At 42.2% G+C, this 19,946-nt stretch overlaps 1 protein-coding gene across 2 annotated transcripts in view; it reads left to right on the top strand.

Annotated features, from left to right (window-relative positions):
• The window catches only part of CNTN1 (contactin 1), a 310,396-nt gene that overhangs the window by 74,819 nt on the left and 215,631 nt on the right, over window positions 1–19,946 (top strand). For both annotated transcript variants that reach the window (XM_084810709.1, XM_084810708.1), the window contains one exon: window positions 11,048–11,099. The gene's annotated coding sequence lies outside the window, so the exon portion shown is untranslated. The remainder of the gene's footprint in view (window positions 1–11,047; window positions 11,100–19,946) is intronic.

Raw genomic sequence — 19,946 nt, 5'->3', positions numbered from 1 at the left:
CCCCCCCCCAAATCCAGCCACTCTACATGATGCCAGTACTGCAGCACTGGAAAGGCATTTGGAGTACAGGGAGGGAGTGGGCGAAGGAGGAGGGAAACAAACAAGCTAGGGATTGAGAAGACAATTCAGGGTTTGTTTGTTTGTCAGCCAGACAAACTGTGGGTATGGCAATAAACCATGAGTTAAATAAACCATGGGTTAGGGCTATGTGTGAACCAGGTGTGCAAATTGTGATTTGATCTCACATATCCCTTTCCTAACACCAGATCAGCTCTGTGAGGAGATTGTGAGTAAAGCTGATCTCTGTGCCATTCTGATAAGAGAAAGAGAGCCCCTGAAACCCTCTGCTTCCACAATCCAGGAGCACTGGCAGGTTGCTGGATGCAGATTTTGAGTGTCACCTTCATATCTCTAACCACTGATTGATAGCTATTACACTGAAATTATGCTTAATAGGCATCATACGGACTGATATTTCACCGTTAAGAAGACTGTATATACAAGGTCCCTATTTATTTATTTATTTCATTTCATTTCTATACCGCCCAATAGCCGAAGCTCTCTTAAAGCCCTAATATGCTTTAGAACCTGAGAATATGAACAGAAGCAATTAAGGGGTTTATTAGTTACATACTGATCGATATTGGGATAAGTGCTCCTGAATCTGTTGGATGCTTTCGAAAAATTGTGATTTGATGGGCAATAGAATATGTAGAGTTTAAATTATTCCAGATGGTTCAGAAATAAATAATTAATATGTGATTGATAGGTTTGGCTTGATGGCTGTCATTTGAATCATTCCACTAGAGCAGTAATTTTATGAATACATAGGTGTTGTTTTTTTTTAAACAGCTATCAGTAAAGGGTTACATGCAAGACTAAACATTAAAACAAAACAACAGCCATGTGCTCAAACTTTGTATGTGTGTCTATAAATTACTTTTTAAAAATGGTGAGTAGGCTAATAATATTGCATATGTGTTTGAATCTGACATTGATTCAAGAATCGTAGAAGTACTTCAGTAGAAGTACTGACAATAATTTGCGTGATACTTGTGTGCATGTATGTGTCTGTACATGTGTCTGGTTTTAAAGACTGTCATTAATTTACTTAATGAAGTGATAAGTGAATATATGCCAATCCTTGCAGCCAATGGTTTCTTAAATTCTTAGTGGCTTCCTTTTAAAATAACAAATAAGTCCACTGCAACAGTAGACTAGAATGGTAGTAACTTGTGTATTTAATTCTAGGCATTAAATAATGGTGCATCTCAAGTCAACTGTTGTTTTGTTGAGGTGGTCAATTTTACGGTGCAAGTCTTGCTATATAAGCTATATGTGGATGACATTTGGAACAGGTAATAGAATGCATTCAGGCAAATTCCCTGGAAGGATTACTTGCTTCCTGGGAGAACATACTTTTCTATTTTGTGATTTATTTGTATTCCCAGTTAAAAATATTTTGGTACACTAATGTCACAATATACATGTATGGTAAATGCTCAGCATAAACAATAACCTGAATTAATGAAGATTTAATTTACAACCTTGACATGAAAGATATTGCTTCTGCCAAACTGCTTAGATAAAATTTTATTTATTTATTTATTTCATTTCATTTCATTTCTATACCGCCCAATAGCCGAAGCTCTGGGCGGTTCACAAAAACTAAAACCAAACAACACACAATAAAACAATTTAAAATATATAGAACATTAAAACCACAATATAACAATACAACCACAATAAAACCTAGCAGCAGTACAGGAGTTTAAAATACAGATTTAAAACAGCAAAAATAAAAATTTAGAAAGCTAAAATGCCTGGGAAAATAAAAAGGTCTTCACCTGGCGCCGAAAGGAGTACAATGTAGGCGCCAGGCGAACCTCACTAGGGAGCTCATTCCAGAGCCGGGGTGCCACAACAGAAAAAGCCCTCCTCCTAGTAGCCACCCGCCTCACTTCCTTTGGTAGGGGCTCACGGAGAAGGGCCGCTGATGATGATCTTAAGGTCCGGGCAGGCACATATGGGAGGAGGCGATCCTTCAGGTAACCTGGCCCCAAGCCGTTAAGGGCTTTGAATGTTAACACCAGCACTTTGAATCGGGCCCGGAAATGGACTGGCAGCCAGCGCAGCTGGAAAAGTACTGGCGTAATATGAGCTCGCAGGCCAGTCCCTGTTAACAATCTTGCTGCCCTATTTTGGACCAGCTGAAGTTTCCGGACCGTTTTCAAAGGCAGCCCCACGTATAACGCATTGCAGTAATCCAGACAAGAAGTTATCAGAGCATGGATAACTGTAGCTAGGCTATCTCTGTCCAGATAAGGGCGTAGTTGGTATACCAGCCTAAGCTGATAAAAAGTGCTCCGTGCCACTGAGTTCACCTGTGCCTCAAGTGACAGTTCTGGATCCAAGAGCACCCCCAAACTACGAACCTGATCCTTTAGGGGGAGTGCAACCCCCTCCAGAACAGGTTGAATATCACCTAGCCGGGCAGACGAACCACCCACTAACAGTACCTCCGTCTTGTCTGGATTGAGTTTCAGTTTATTGGCCCTCATCCAGTCCATTACCGTGCCCAGGCACTGGTTCAGAACAGCCACTGCCTCACCTGGTTTTGATGAGAAAGAGAGGTAGAGCTGGGTGTCATCCGCATATTGATGGCACCTCAGCCCACACCTCCGGATAACCTCCCCCAGTGGTTTCATGTAGATGTTAAACAGCATGGGGGATAAAATAGAGCCCTGTGGAACCCCATGGCACAATTGCCATGGCACAGAGCAATAATCCCCCAGCACCACCTTCTGGAATCGGCCATCCAAGTAGGAGCGGAACCACTGTAGTGCAGTGCCTCCAACTCCCAACCCAGACAACCTATCCAGAAGGATACCATGGTCGATGGTATCGAAAGCCGCTGAGAGGTCCAGGAGAATCAACAGGGTCGCACTCCTCCTGTCCCTCTCCCTGTCCTCCTTTTTCCTTTTTTCAAGAAAATTTCCTTTTTCTTGAACCTTAAAATGCCATAAAAATGTTAGAGGAGGCATTTGGTGAAAATATTTAAACACTGCCTTAATTTATATGTATTACTTAACCTCTCACCTTTATATAGGAACATTCAGCTTTTCAGGTGAGGGATCCAAGATTTTCATTAAAAATATTGATCTACCATAAGACCTCTTAATATATGGGGCATCTATCACAGGACAGTATCTAGCTGCTATTTTCCACAAGGCATATAGTATGCTGTTATTTAGTTGCAGCTATGCCTTTTGAAGAAATACTGCTGTGTGATTTTTTGTTTTTTTGCACTTACCACCTACTTGTGTTTGCTTACCAGGGTTGAGAACATTAGCATGAAGTGCCAAATACTCTTCTGCATCCCAGGTTTGTGCCTGCATAGGACTGCTTATGAATGGAAAGTGTAGGATATCATGCAATTTTAAAAGGTGGTTTTTCCCTTAGGTTACTCTGCTGCCTGGAGGCTTTTTTGTCATTAGCTGTTCTTCAAGACAGGAAGTGAGAAATGGTCCAAATTTTTGCTGTTCCATATTGCTAAAATGGAAGCTTTGAGAAGTAGCAGAATGAGCTATGTACAAACTTGCTTATAGCCCAGTATATTCCCTTAAAATGTTATTTGTTTTCCCATTATACACTTATTTATTTATTTATTTATTTATTTATTATTGCATTTATACCCCGCCTTTTTTCCTCTTGCAAGGAACCCAAGGCGGCTTACATTATCCTCCTCTTCTCCATTTCATCCTCACAACAACAACCCTGTGAGGTGGGTTGGGCTGAGAGTCTGACTGGCCCAAAGTCACCCAGTGAGCTTCCATGGCCGAGTGGGGACTAGAACCCGGATCTCCCAGCTCCCAGTCCAATGCTCTTGCCACTACACCACACTGGCTCTCTTGGCTATTCCATTACATGCTACATCACTATACAGATATGATCATCCCCAAAACGTATTTAAAATATTAATATTTGACATGCCCATGTTAAATCATTGTGTTATGAATACATGGATCTAGGGTAAGAAGTTCAATCAGTGCAAAAATGAACAGTGCAAATATTTATTTTTTGTTTCTAGTTTTCACCTTTTTGTAAGGGGAAAGGGTCAACAAAGCAAAGGGTTTATCTGAGCAAAGTCCATTGGGTAAGAGCTATAAAATACCAACTCAGGTAATTTTACTTTTAGTATGACAAGATTAAATTTCTGAAAAATATTTTATAGTTTTAGAGAAAGGCATTTGTGGTAAAAAGTAGCATTAACTATATAATAAGCAGAGAACAGTAGAGGCCATTCTGTGAAGCCAAATGCTTCCACTTTAAGTACAAAGGGGAATATTGCGATGGCTTGCTTAAAAAAGAAAGTGGGAAATTAATATGATAATTCACACCAAATGGATCTTGAAAAACATAGGATGTTGTTCCTGGGGGTATCTTCATTTTGTCTAAAAATGAAATGCTCAAATGGATTTTCTGGTAGGTGTGTAGAAAAATAAGAAGGACGTTGATAGAAATGCCATGCATTTTCAATGGATGAAATCCATTTGACCTGTCAAAAAAGCTGGTCCCTTCTGGTAGTGCATCAGTTCTTTGGAATGTGATGTTGAAGAAGGAAAGTGGATTCAGGAAGGCATCTCCCTTGGAGATGAGTGGACTTTTTTTTACACACAACCCCCCCACCCCACCTCAGTGGCCAAGTTTGCTCAGGAGACTTTCTGGATCCTGCTCTTCTTGGACCAGAGGCTTAGAGATGGACATGCCTTATGGGTTCTCCTTCTTCCAGTGCTTTAGGAGTGTAGTTGGGTTGGGAGGAATCCTAGGATAGTGCTTAATTATTGGGGGTGGGGCTTAGATCTAGAGACAATCTCCCATAGGGAGTACCAAGGACAGCATGCTTTTATTATATGCTATACCTCTTTAGGAGGAGAGTAAGGACCAAAACAGACATTATTTTAAATGTTTGTCTAGGAGCTATACTTCTTTTCATTTTTACTTTAGAGTAGGTGCAAGGGGGCCAGTCTGGATCTTAAAAGCTCCCTCTACCCCCATACTAGGGGCTCAGCCTGGATTAGGGGCTCTGTACCTACTCGACAATAAAAATGAAAAAAAAAATGTCTCTGCTAGACACACATTTATAGTAATGTCTGTTTTGGCCATATGCTTCCTGTTTATGCTGCCAAACCTTAAAATAAAATTGTGGCCATCATTTTATTGTTTGTTCCTGGAGGTGGGACAGCAAAATTGTTAGCGCTAAAGAGATCAAAGTATAGAAATGTGTGAGCAGTTAAAGCACCTCTGATAATATTGCAAAATGTGTGATGTTCTCATAGACTGATGAAACAGTAAAGTTGTGCTTGTATTTTATAAAAATAGTAAAAAGGAGGATCTAAGATTATTAACCAAACTCAGAAAGCCAATCTATTTGTAAGCATTCAGAAGAAAATGATGATTACAAATCAACTTATATTCTTATTTGACAAGGTATTTGGCTTGGTAAATAAGGGGGGATGCAGTGGCTAACTATATTTTGATTGAGAAGAGGGTTTGAATAAATTCCATTCCATATGATGTTCTCACAAGTAAATTGGAAAAGATGGATTAGGCAGAACCAAGATTTGGGTAAAGATAACTGCTAAAGAATGGTACTCCTTCATGGATCACTGCCTTGTTGTGGCGAAGGGGCTTGCGTAACTCAGTGAAGCCATAAGCTATGCCGTGCAGGGCCACCCAAGACGGACAGGTCATGGTGAAGAGTTCTGACAAAATGTGGTCCACTGGAGAAGGAAATGGCAACCCAGTCCAGTATTGTTGCCAAGAAAACCCCATGGAACGTATCACAAGGCTAAAAGAGATGACGCCAGAAGATGAGCCCCTCAGGTCGGAAGGTGTCCAATATACTACTGGGGAAGAGCAGAGGGTATTTCCAAGTAGCGCCAGAAAGAGTGAAGCAGCTGGGCCAAAGCCGAAAGGACACTCAGCTGTGGATGTGTCTGGTGATGAAAAGAAAATCCGATGCTGTAAAGAACAATATTGTTTAGGAACCTGGAATGTCAGATCAATGAATCAAGGTAAGCTGGAGGTGGTCAAACATGAGATGGCAAAATTGAACATCGACATCTTGGGAATCAGCGAACTAAAATGGACAGGCATGGGTGAATTTAATTCAGGTGACCATCATATCTACTGTTGTGGCCAAGAATCCCATAGAAGAAATGGAGTAGCACTCATAGTCAACAAAAGGGTGGGGAAAGCAGTAGTGGGGTACAATCTTAAAAATGATAGAATGATCTCAGTATGAATCCAAGGCAAACCATTCAACATCACAGTAATTCAAGTAATTGAATCACAGTAATTCTATGCCCCAACCACTGATGCCGAAGAAGCTGAGGTTGATTGGTTCTATGAAGACCTACAACACCTTCTAGAACTAACACCAAAAAAAGATGTCCTCTTCATCACAGGGGACTGGAATGCTAAAGTAGGAAGTCAAGAAATCACCGGGATAACAGGCAGGCATGGCCTTGGTGTACAAAATGAAGCAGGACAAAAGCTAATAGAGTTTTGCCAAGAGAACACGCTGATCATAGCAAACACTCTTTTCCAACAGCACAAGAGACGACTCTACACATGGACATCACCAGATGGTCAATATCGAAATCAGATGGATTATGTCCTTTGCAGCCAAAGATGGAGAAGCTCCATACAGTCAGTCAAAACAAGACCTGGAGCTGACTGTGGCTCAGATCATGAGCTTCTTGTTGCAAAATTTCGGCTGAAATTGAAGAACGTAGGGAAAACCACTAAACCATTCAGGTATGACCTAAATCATATCCCTTATGAATATACAGTGGAGGTGAGGAATAGATTTCAGGGATTAGACCTGATAGACAGAGTGCCTGAGGAACTATGGACGGAGGTCCGTAACATTGTTCAGGGGGCAGCAACGAAATCCATCCCAAAGAAAAAGAAATGCAAGAAAGCCAAGTGGCTGTCTGAGGAGGCTTTACAAGTAGCTGAAAGGAGGGAAGCAAAAAGCAAGGGAGAAAGGGGAAGATATATCCAACTGAATGCAGAGTTCCAGAGAATAGCAAGGAGAGACAAGAAGGCCTTCTTAAATGAACAATGCAAGGAAATCGAGGAAAACAACAGAATGGGAAAGACTAGAGATCTCTTCAAGAAAATGGGAGATCTCAAGGGAACGTTTTGTGCAAAGACGGGCATGATAAAGGACAAAGAAGGCAGGGACCTAAGAGAAGCAGATGAGATTAAGAAGAGGTGGCAAGAATACACAGAAGAACTATACAGGAAAGATCTTAATGTCCTTGATAGCCATGATAGTAATGTCCTTGATAGCCATGATAGTGCGGTCACTGAACTTGAGCCGGACATCCTCGAGAGTGAAGTCAAGTGGGCCTTAGGAAGCATTAGTAACAACAAAGCTAGCGGAGATGACAGTATTCCAGCTGAGCTATTTAAAATCCTAAAAGATGATGCTGTTAAAGTGCTGCATTCAATATGCCAACAAATTTGGAACACTCAGCAATGGCCGCAAGACTGGAAAAGGTCAGTTTACATTCCAATTCCAAAGAAGGGCAACGCCAAAGAGTGTTCAAACTACCGCACAATTGTGCTCATTTCACATGCCAGCAAGGTTATGCTCAAAATCCTACAAGCTAGGCTTCAGCAGTATGCGAACCGAGAAGTACCGGAAGTACAAGCTGGGTTTCGAAGAGGCAGAGGAACTAGAGATCAAATCGCCAACATTCGCTGCATCATGGAGAAAGCAAGAGAATTCCAGAAAAACGTCTATTTCTGCTTCATTGACTACGCTAAAGCCTTTGATTGTGTGGATCACAACAAACTGTGGCAAATTCTGAAAGTGATGGGAGTACCAGACCACCTTACCTGTCTCCTGAGAAACCTGTACGAGGGTCAAGAAGCAACAGTAAGAACCAGACATGGAACAACCGAGTGGTTCAAAATTGGGAAAGGAGTACGACAAGGCTGCATATTGTCACCCTGCTTATTTAACTTATATGCAGAGTACATCATGAGAAATGCCAGGTTGGATGAATCAGAGGTCGGAATTAAGATTGCCGGGAGAATTTTCAACAACCTCCGATATGCAGACGATACCACCCTAATGGCAGAAAGCGAAGAGGATCTCAAGAGCCTCTTGTTGAGGGTGAAAGAGGAGAGTGCAAAAGCTGGTTTGAAACTCAACATTAAAAAAACAAAGATCATGGCATCTGGCCCTATCACTTCCTGGCATATAGAAGGGGAAGAAATGGAAGCAGTGACAGATTTTACTTTCTTGGGCTCCACGATCACCGCAGACGGTGACTGTAGCCATGAAATTAAAAGACGCTTGGTCCTTGGGAGGAAAGCTATGGCAAACCTAGACAGCATAGTAAGAAGCAGAGACATCACCTTGCCAACGAAGGTCCGTCTAATCAAAGCTATGGTTTTCCCAGTAGTAATGTATGGCTTTGAGAGGTGGACTATAAGGAAGACTGAGCGCCGAAGAATTGATGCTTTCGAACTGTGGTGCTGGAGAAGACTCTTATGAGTGCCCTGGACTGCAAGGAGGTCAAATCAGTCCATCCTAAAGGAAATCAACCCTGAGTGCTCATTGGAAGGACAGATACTGAAGCTGAAGCTCAAATATTTTGGCCACCTAATGCGAAGAGAAAACTCTCTGGAAAAGACCCTGATGCTGGGAAAGACTGAAGGCAAAAGGAGAAGGGGACGGCAGAGGCTGAGATGGCTAGATAGCATCACCGATGCAATGAATATGAACTGAGCACGCTCCGGGAGAGTGCGCAGGACAGGAAGGCCTGGCGTGCTATGGTCCATGGGGTCACGAAGAGTCGGACATGACTGAACAACTGAACAACAACAACAGAATGGTAATATAGTCAATTGTTCTCAAGCAGGCAGGAGGTTACAACTGATGTTTCACAGGACTTTGCTCTGGGTCCATTGCTGTTCAACATTTTAAAAAATATTTGGAGCTGAAACAGTGTATTAGATTTGTGGGAGACACAAAATCAGGATTAAATACTCACATGCTAGAGACTAATTGAGTATTCAAACCAACCTTGATAAATTGAGGCATTAGGCTGTAAGTAGTATAATGCAATTTAGGGAGCAATCCTGTGGCCACTAGTCAGTGGCTAGATGGCCATAGGATATGTCAGTTTCTGGGAACCAGCCTCGGAGCCTGCACTCCAAGGTCAGTTCCTGGAGACCTGACTCACCCCCCCCCCCGCGCTGCCTCACAGGCAGCTCGGAACAGCCTCGCACTCTGCGCTCGGAAGAGGAGCACAGAGTGGGAAAACAGGGTGTTCCAGGGGGCGTTCCAGGGAGGGGAAGGCAGAAATGCTGGTACCATACATCCTATGTGTCGTCCAGCAGCCCCCCCCCGCTCCGCTCTGCCTTCCCGCGACTAGAAATTGGCTGTCTAGCTGCAAAGGCTGGGCAGCTAAAGCGTGGAGGGGACGATCCCCTCCGTGCTTCTCCTGCCCTGCATTGGATAGGCGGTCACCTCTGAGTTCAGAGGCGGCCGCCTATCCCCATAGGATTGCACTCTTCAACATATATTGCTGCGCATTAAAAAGAAAGAGAACTCTATGTATATCAATACAAAATTGCCAGAATCTAGGATGATTGAGAATTACTTATTGTTATGGTGGATCTTATCTATGTATGAGTTACAAGTATTACAAGTTGGTAAACAATCTGGATTTTTTTAAAACTGAAAAACAAGGGTGTGTTCAGAGGGATCTAATTTAGGAGTCTATTTCTACAATTTATTTTTATTTATTTAATTTTATTTATTTCATTTCTATACCACCCAATAGCCGAAGCTCTCTGGGTGGTTCACAAAAATTAAAACCAAACAGCACACAATAAAACAATTTAAAATATATAGAACATTAAAACCACAATCAGCTCCCATAGCACTAATAGGTAGAATGCTTCTGTTTCTATTGGTCTCTTTCCAGCCCATGTAGCTCAAGGTTCTTAGGGCAGGATTTTTTTACCTCCTCAATTAGCAATTGGCTAAAACAATCACTCTGCGGTTGGCTAGGAGACATGCAAGGGGACATAAGACTTGCCATTAATTTTGAGTCTCTTTCAGTAGATACCCTATTCTCTGGTTCATGCAGACTGTGACAGAGCTGGAGATTACTTGAGCTCCTTTATGCAGAAACTCCCCCTTCTAAAGTTCAGATCAAATACCTTGATATTGTTCCTGGATGGTTAGGCCACATGGGAAGAAAAAACTCTCTCCTTGGGGTCTTGGTCAGAAATCTTAAGCACACACTTACCAACCAAATTAGAAGAAAGTGTATATTTATTAACAGATCTTTTACAAAGACAGAAGGGAAACACAGGATACATTAGTCACAAACAGAACCTACACTTTTTCCTCCCACGCAACAGTCACCAGGGAATGCTTCATAATCCTCCTCTTCCTTGTCAGGATGGAAGCCAAGGTCCAGAACATTGGTAGCTACCAATAGACTCTTGAGACGCAAAACCTCTGCAGCCTTTTATCAGGGCTAGACAAAAGAGGATGGCACAGGAATGACACACCTGCTCTTAATTAGGCTACAAAAAGAAAGGGGCCAGCTGTTATTTTCGAGGAGATATGTGTGGCCCAGTCCCAACAAGCCAACTGTCTTAAAGGACACTTGCCAAACGAAATCAGGTGTAGGGAGACGGGGAGATAGCCCCATGCCACACAGACCTAACAGTTTATCTTCACATTTCGAATCTCTCTTTTTGCGCACGCACGCACGCTCTCTCTCTCTTTCTCTCTCTCTCTCTCTCTCTCTCTCTGAGAGGAAGGAAGGAAGGAAGGAAGGAAGGAAGGAAGGAAGAAAAGAAAGAAAGAAAGAAAGAAAGAGCAAATCAAAACAGGGTAGAGTGTGGAGAAGAGAAGAACATTTGAGCAGATGAGACAATGGCATTGGGAAGAAAAAATTACTGTAGTCACTGACTTCTGGACTCTTTCTTTCTCTGTTTCCAGGTAACTCCAACTGACTGCAAATTGTTAAACAGCAGCATTTGAGGTTCATTTGGTAAGTTGGAATTGTGCTAAGCTCTTAAAACTTGCTCTTCTCTTTGTTATAGAGAACATGCAAGTCTTTCATGCTGCTGTTGTTCTTGCTGTTGTTTCTATCCTCTGAGGATACAAATGCTTCCAAGGTGTCTTATAAGTAGCATAAAATACATTAATAAAATCACAAACAATATCAAAATATAACAAGCAGTCAGGATCCTTCCCACAGAACATTTCGTGGTAGGTGGCCCTGTGGGGGGAGGGGATAGTCCAGTTGGAGCAGATTCTGAGGTTGTCTTCACCTCCCTCCTTTCCTCTTTCCCTGGAATCCTTCCCACAGGGCAATTAGTGGTTGTTGTTGATATTATTAGGTGCTTTGCTATAGAAAGAGTTAATTGATGGGTCTGCACCATAATGATTTACAGTCCAAAAGAAGAAAGGGAAAGAAGAAAACAAATGAATTGAAACACCTTGTTAAATAATGTTACATAAAGTTAGCATATGACCAAATGGAGGGCAGTAGATCGAAACAGTCTGGGAAGCAGAAGAGCCAAATTACAGTAGATCCTGGATACTCATAGACACTAAACTCAAGATCCTGTATTCCTTCCTCCCCTCTCCACCTCCAGCATGGCTGCAAGGAGATTGGGAGCTTTCACTTCTGATTTCAATTAACCACAATTTAGCATTTTATCTGAAACTTAAGCTGTGGTTAATATTAACTAGTTTACTGAAACAATTTTTCTTGGTTTCTTATTCCAGCTTGTTAGGAGAGAAACAAGCCAGGGATCCCAGTTTGGACATAATGCTAAACAAACCACAGATAGAGGTTTTCTAGGCCCCATCTACACCCAGCTTGTACTCCAGGGTGTGTGTGTGCGAGTCAAGGTCCCTCGTGATAGATGACACAGTTGCGACTTCGCAGCCATCCTTGGTTTTCGCCTGGAAAATGTGGCATTCCAAGGAGTCATTTTGCTGCGATGTTTTTCCTTTGCTATGGGTTTCCCTGCGCTTGTGAGCCATCTGTCCCTTCCCCAAACTGACTTCACATTTTGCAATGGGCGTATTGTAGGCCTGCGTAGTGCCTGTATCACTCTGTGATGTCTCTTCACTCCCCCATCCCTTCTCAGCTGCGCAGTTACAGAGGCACAGAGGGGCGTTTTCATCTATTTAATTACACTTTCGCACATTTTTTCAGCTTCGTATCTTCACAATGGTTGCTTTTGGACTCAGTACCTAAGGGCCGGGTGTCGTCATGGGGGAGGACCAACATCACTCTGACCACCATTTTGGAGCAATGGCTAGGCACACAGAACTCACGCTTGTGAGTGCAAACCATTGTGAGAGTCTCAGGCTGGGGAACTGACAAAGTGATGGTGTGGAAATGAAGGAGCACAAAACACCCACCTTTTATCTAAAAAGGGACGGAAAGACATAGCAGAGCCCCTCAAATAAAAAACAGCCACTGAAGTCTCATGCCCCCACACTCACCGGACTGCACAGCTGTGCATTTCAGTATAGTAGCAAAAAAAGGGTACAGCAAGTCTGTTGGGGAAGCGCACAGTACATCACGAGTGTATTGCAGGGCTTGCTGGTTTGAAGCCGCATTGCTGTGCAGTTGCGATGGGGTGGGGGGTTAAAGCGGTGCCATATAGATGGGGCCCTAGTTTGTTTACCACTCCCATTGGCAGGAGAAGCCAAGTGGGAGTGATTGGGCACCAGCACACCTGCTCATTCCAAATAAGCTCATCAGTTACATGTGAACCAGCTCCTTGTGACATAAGTGTCAAGTGGCAGCTGTCCATTCACATCTTGGTTTTTTTTCCTTTCCTATCCTATTGCGTTTTCAGTGCACGCTGCCTCCTTCGCTGCTCCTCCTGGACAAAAACTTGTGAATTAGGAGCTGAGGCAAATCTTCCTTACCTTGAGGCTGTATGTGGTTTTTGTTAGGAGCAGAAGCGATTTGATAAAGTTTTTGTGCTATCTATGACCAATGATTGATAGATGGGGTGGGTTTTGGAAAAAACTAGAACACTTCATCCCTGCCCATCGAACTTGACTCTTTCACAAGTATTTTATAATGCGTACTTGAATCCTTTTGGGAGAGAGAATTAAAGAAAAATTATATTCCGTCTTGCAAGTTTCACTGGAACAGAGAGTACTTTAATATTAAAGATGTATTTGACATACTGGAGATCTCTGGTTGTCCTCTTATTGTTGATTCCCACAGCATCAATAATTCTGTTTTAGAGGCTGGTTGGGTGCATAGATTTGTTGTTAGAACTACTTGAATTCGTTTTCAATCCAGCCCAGTTGCATTATGTCTGGAAAACTTTCTCACCTGATGACTGTCTTCTTGTATATGGGATATGTGTTTGTCACTAGCTGGGATATGTTGGATTATTTCCTAATAACTACCTATATTTGAAAATATATAAAAACCAAAGACTTCTTAAAGTACCTTCCATCTTCTGTCTCCTGAGAAAGAACCAAAGCAGGCTAAGACATAAAGAATAAAGATTATTCTTGCAGAAGGACTTTCTGAGGTCATAGGTGATATATTGCTTTCGGAGTACATTGATGTATCCCCTAATACTTGTATCTTGTATTTCATTGATTAATGAATTATTCTGTAACTCTCTAGGGAATTTCATGAACGTCTGCATTTCTAAAGAGAAATGTTTGAACGTAAAACAGAGAATGGGAAAAAATCCCGTTACTGTCAGTGAATTTTATTTTTTATAGATACAGCTGCACTTACAATTTTGTAAGTATTATTCTCAATTAGCTCTGTTATAAGATGCATAAGGCAAAAGAACAGTTACACTGTAAATTTTTCCAGATCTGAATACAGACAACAAAGTTCTGGATTTTATTTAAATTAAAAGTATAGAAAGGTTGGCTATGATCCAGCAAAGCTCAAAGGCAGTGACATTTTGCTGCACTTCTAATAGGTTCAGTTGGTTATACAACTTTACTATAAATCTATATTATGCAATCTGCTAAGGGATTCTGTGGCAGTGGTAGTGATGAAGCCCCTGGTCCGCTATTGGTTGAACTGATATAAAGAGAATGTTCAGAATTATTTTGGGAGAATGAAACAGGGAATATGGAAAATGCCATTAAATGTAAGGAAATGTAAAGTGATGCACATTGGGGCAACAAATCCTAATTTCACGTATTTGCTGATGCCATCTGAGCTGGTAGTGATTGACCAGGAAAGGGGTCTTGGTGTTGTGGTGGGTAACTCAATGAAACTGTTGACCACATGTGTGGCTGCTGTGAACAAGGCAAATTCCATGTTGGGGATCATTAGGAAAGGAATCGAAAATAAAACTGCCCGTATCATAATGCCTTTATACAAGTACTATGGAATACTGCATACAATTCTGGTCACCACACCTCAAAAATGATACTGTAGAGCTGGAAAAAGTGCAGAAAAGGACAACCAGTATGATCAAGGGGCTGGAGCAACTCCTCTGTAAAGAAAGGTTACAGTGTTTGGGATGTTTCAGCTTAGAAAAAAGATAGGTAAGAGGAATATGATAGAAAGAAATGTATAAAATTATGCATGGTGTGGAGAAACTGTGTAGAGAGAAAAACCCTTTCCCTCTCTCATAAGACTAGAACCCAGGGTCATCCAGTGAAACTAAGTGGTAGTAGATTCAGGACAGATAAAAGAAAGTACTTCTTCACACAGTGCATGGTTAAACTATGGAATTAACTTCCACAAGATATAGTGATGATGGCAACCAGCTTGAATGGGTTCAAAAGGGGATTAGGCAGATTGATGGAGGATAAGTCTATCAATGGCTACTAGTCGTGTTGGCCATATATTACTTCATGGATCAGAGGCAGTATGCTTCTCAATACTAGTTGCTGGGGAACACAAGTGTCAGGGGGTGCTATTGTACCTATATCCTGTTTGTGGGCTTCCCAAAGGAGACTGGCTGGCCTCTGTGGAAACAGAACGTTGGACTGGATAGAGCTTTGGCTAGATACAACATGGCTCTTATGTTCCATGGTGATGGATCCAGTCCCTCAAATGTTACATTTTTCCATTGCCACCTGTCATCTTGATATGTAAACTTGAAATGTTAGGCAAAATTGCAAATATTATGTTTGAATAGGCAGAGTATATTCTCACGTAAACATGCCTCACCAGAGATTGAAGTATGTTTTTTCCTCTTTATGTCTTTGCCTTTGAGCTTGAAAGCTCTGAGAAATTCTGTATGAATTCAGCTGTCCTCTGCATATCATTTTCACAGTGATTGAAATAAATCTCTCCTGACTTGAGAGAAAATTTAAGTTGCTATAAGAAACTCCTTGAATGAACGCATCATCTTCTCCTGAACTTCTGAAGAGATTAATTTCCTCATAATGTGTACACGTAAGGTAGATATAGATATAGATGTTTGTGTGTGTGTGTGTGTGTGTTCACATTCTGTGTCACAATGTCTCTACCTGTTTATGTGAACATGGATTTTGACCTAAATAGGAAAGTAGCATAAACAGCTATTTCTGACAGATCTAAATATCTCAATTCCCAAGCTTATATCTCTGATCAATAATTTTGGCACCCTCTCAGGATATAGAATTAATTGGGAGAAGTTGGAAGCCCTATCTCTGAGCAAAGCCCTCTGTCGTAATCACCTTACAAATTGTCCATTTGTATGGAAAAAAGAAATTTTAAATTATTTAGGCCTCTATATATACCAAAACAATTAAAAATGGCAGTTAACATAAGAGAAAATTATTGCAAAGGTAAAATTGTATCTGGACAGTTAGTTGACATTTCCAACAAGCCTCTGGGGGTAAGATCAACATTCTAAAAATGAATGTCCTGACTAGACTGATTTATATCCTGAGAGGACTCCCTTCCACAATTTGTCAAAATACCTCGAACAAAACTGTTTAAAATATTTCTGTGGGGTGTGTGGGAACAGTGCACTGTCTCTTTGACTTGTGTATCTGCTGACGATAACCACAAACTGGTTTAGACTAGCTAGAAGACAAGATGTGGCCAGCTCCCAAGAAGGCAAGAAATCCATGCAGCACAGTAACTGAACTCTTTACTTGTTTATTAGTAAAGTTGTTTATTTAAAGAACCAGTAAGGCCTGCTTCTTCATATAGAAAACAACACAGGCTGCAGGCACCAGACCATGCATCACATTTTCAAAATTGCAATGTCTGGTTCAGCAAGGTGGCTTTAACCTTCTTAATCTGCGAAATTATAATATGAAGTTAATAACTGAGGAAAAATCAGATCATTGCTTACTGGAATGGGCCAGAATAGACGCCGCTGAGGCAGCCCTGCTATAAATCACTGGGCTCAATTTACTTTAGATATCTTGCACATTACACTCCCACAGTACAGGCCACCCGGCAGGTCTGGAAAACAATGGCCAACCAGCTTCAGTTTGACCCATTTGCACACCATCTGGGGGCAATCCACACATCTTGATAGCTAACAGAAAGAGATAATGTAGAAAACATGGGCTGACAAAGGCTTTTATTTCCTATTTCAGCTCCTCACCAAAGAAGATGTGTTCAAGCCCTTTGGAGTGTTGCAAGATTAATTTGGCTTACCTTCCACAACAGCCTGACAACATCTAAAACCGAATCATAGTATCACTAACAAATTCAGCCCAGATGTATTGGCTGCCACAGATGCCCCAGACCTACTTCAGAAGGCACAGGCTGGGACAGACTTAACTAAGACCAACAAATTCCTGTATGGCAGGGGTGGGGAACCTCTTTCAGCCTCAGTTCCAAATTCCATTTCAGAGAAATTCTTAGGGGCCACATTCCAATGGCGGGCATAGCCAAAGTTGATGTCAGCGGTGCCTCTGAGCATAGGCAGTGGCAGAATAGCTCAGAGTCCAAAGAGGAACCGCAAAATGTGGGGGAGAAACTTTCCCAGACTCTTCCAGACAGGGAGGGACAGACTCCTCAGGTTTCGATAGTCCAGCTGGATGGAGAGAGCCTCTCTTCACACACCCCTGTGAGAGATAACAAACAGGGAGAGGTGGGGCTTGGAGAGCCTGAATTCTTAGATGCCAGGCACAGATGCAGGGACAAGAGAGAGATGGCAGGGGCAGAGCTGAGGCGATCTGCCCAATTGGCCCAGCAGGAACAGATTTCTCTCGAGACAGAGGGAGATCCCCCCTACCCCTTAAGTTAGGAAAGCGTGCCCGCCTTTTCTCAAACGGTAGGCGACTTTCAATCTTCCTGGCTTCTCTTTGAACTTCCTGAAGGCATTTCCTTTGTAGACTGTGAATTACTGACAATTAGCATCTGTATGACCCATTGAAATAAAAGGATTAAAGAGTCGTGGATAGAAGCCTCTTGTCTGTGTTTTGATTTTAGCTATTGAAGTTCAGCAGGGACAAAAGAGATACCTGACAGGTAAAGGGGGTGGAGCCAAAGGCAAATGGGTTAGTGTCAAAATTATCCCCCCCCCCCGCACCCCGTTATTGTACTTAAAGATCTTACTGCCAGTAACTAAGCCTTAGGAGAGACATTTCAGCCTTTTAGAATGGGGAAAAACACACAAAAGCTGGGAAAACATCAGATGACTGTTGGTTGGGGGGAAGTGGGTGGGGCCAGGAGAAGGGTGTGTGACCATCTTGGGGCCAGAGTGGGAACTGCAGGGGGCCATTGGGAAGCAGGCTTGAAATCTGTCAGACCATCTAACATAGATCTCATGCTGCATCTCATACAGCAAAATACTTTATACACAAAAGGGACCATTGGATACTAGAACATTTCAGATGCCTGGGCAACTCAAAGGATGATAAGTGTTGGAGATTCAACAGTGTGCAGGCTAATCTAGTGCATATATTATGGAGTTGCCCAATAGTGATGCTTTTCTGGCTTCAGATCCCAACCAGAATCAACATGGCTCTTGAAGCCTCACTCAATGTAAAAGATGTCCTTGCCTTAGTGAGATACATTCTGGGCAATTGGGATGTGGAAGAGGGGCATGCTGCCTGGTTTGGTATGGCCACACTAACAGCTAAGCATATCATGTGGCAACACTGGAAAGCAAATTAAACCCCAAATGTACATAAATGGATTCAGGAACTTATGAAAAAGGTGAGCTTTGAAAAGATATTTGAAGGAAGGATGTGCTCATGTTTCAGATGTTACACAGCCAAAAATGGAAGTGCAAGGGCCAAACTACACATGTTTGTGTGTAGCTCCCCTGGTCGCCCCCCCAGCTGTCTCTGTATGCATACTGTTGTACAAAATGTAGCCAAGGAGCCATTTGAATCCTTTCCCCTCTTCTGCTAGAAAAAAGCAGATGATGGTGGGGAACAGTTTCAGTTTTCAGGAGAGAAACTACTGGAGGGGGTTAACTGCCCAAACTCTTCTAAAGTTTGGAGCTGCATTTAAAAAATACATTTGGGGGGTGGGGGAGAACTACATGCAACAGTATATTTTGTCCATGGGCGCCTTTTGTACAGTTTTGCATCTAGTAACATCCAAACTGGGTTTTTTCATACATACAAACTATGAATTCTGAAAACTATACCAGATAAATATGAATGCAGTTGAGACAGCTGACAGTTGTAGTGCCTCTGGGACTAAGTGTTTGGCAGCTCATTTCCCACTGCCTAGGAACTACAGACCTTCTGCCCAAAGCACTTGTTTGTTTTCTAGAGACTTGCCATCTATTTTAGAAGAATAGTAACAGAAATGGGCCCAGCATATGGAAAAGACTGCCTTCACTCCTCATTTCCACCCAAACTTTTAAGACAGGTCAGAAACAGTTATCTTAAATACACTAGCTATCTGTGTACAAATTCAGGTCTGCAAGGACCTTGGTGGAAGTCCCTGAACTTTGAATTTCTCTTCCCCTGGAAAGTTGCCCACACTAAAGCCTGTGTGTCTTCTTCTGAAAGCAGGATAAGACATTTTCATTCAGCTGGCTTTTGAAGATGAAGAATAGGGATAAGTGTAGAAAACATGCTGCTTGCAATGAGTGCTCGAGATGTGGTGGCTAGAAGTCCAGCATGCAAAGGGCTTCATAGCACATTGATCTAAAAACAGTTTTTGCAATAATTTCACAAAGATCCATCTAGATTTGATGCATTCTGCTATTAGATGCCTTTGGGCAGGATCCAATGGGGACCTTCCACATCTGGCCAGCCCCACTGGCCCTAGTGCACATGGGGTGGGCTCTGCTGGCCCCAATGTGCATGTGGCTCCTACCACTGGTATCCGCAATGTAGTGCGTCCAAGGGCAAGCCCCCAAATGAGAGGAAACACATGTTTCTGGAAGGGGCACACTATGGATTTTGACAAAGTCCCTCACCAAGACTCCTGAGCAAACTTAGTAGTCATGGAATCAGAGGACAGGTCCTCTTATGGATCAGTAACTGGTTAAAGAACAGAAAGCAGAGAGTAGGAATAAATGGTAAATTCTCCCAATGGAGGGAAGTAAATAGTAGGGTCCCACAGGGATCTATATTGGGACCAACGCTTTTCAACCTGTTCATAAATGATCTGGATTTAGGAGTGAGCAGTGAAGTGGCCAAGTTTGCCGATGACACCAAATTATTTAGGGTGGTTAAAACAAAAAGGGATTGTGAAGAGCTCCAAAAGGATATCTCCAAACTGGGAGAATGGGCATCTAAATGGCAAATGTGGTTCATTGTAAGCAAGTGTAAAGTGATGCTTGTTGGGGCAAAAAATCCCAACTTCAAGTATAGCCTGATGGGATCTGAGCTAGCAGTGACCGACCATGAAAGAGATCTTGGGGTTGTGGTAGACAGCTCAATGGAAGATGTCAACCCAGTGTGCACCTGCTGTAAAAAAAAAGGCAAACTCCATGTTAGGCATAATTAGGAAAGGAATTGA

Source organism: Heloderma suspectum, chromosome 7 (genome assembly GCF_057233095.1).
Source record: "Heloderma suspectum isolate Gila_16-S chromosome 7, 16-S_ref, whole genome shotgun sequence".
In the NCBI taxonomy this organism is placed as follows: domain Eukaryota; kingdom Metazoa; phylum Chordata; class Lepidosauria; order Squamata; family Helodermatidae; genus Heloderma; species Heloderma suspectum.
The sequence above is the reverse complement of the archived record's forward strand: the minus strand, read 5'-3'. Positions and strand labels throughout refer to the sequence as shown.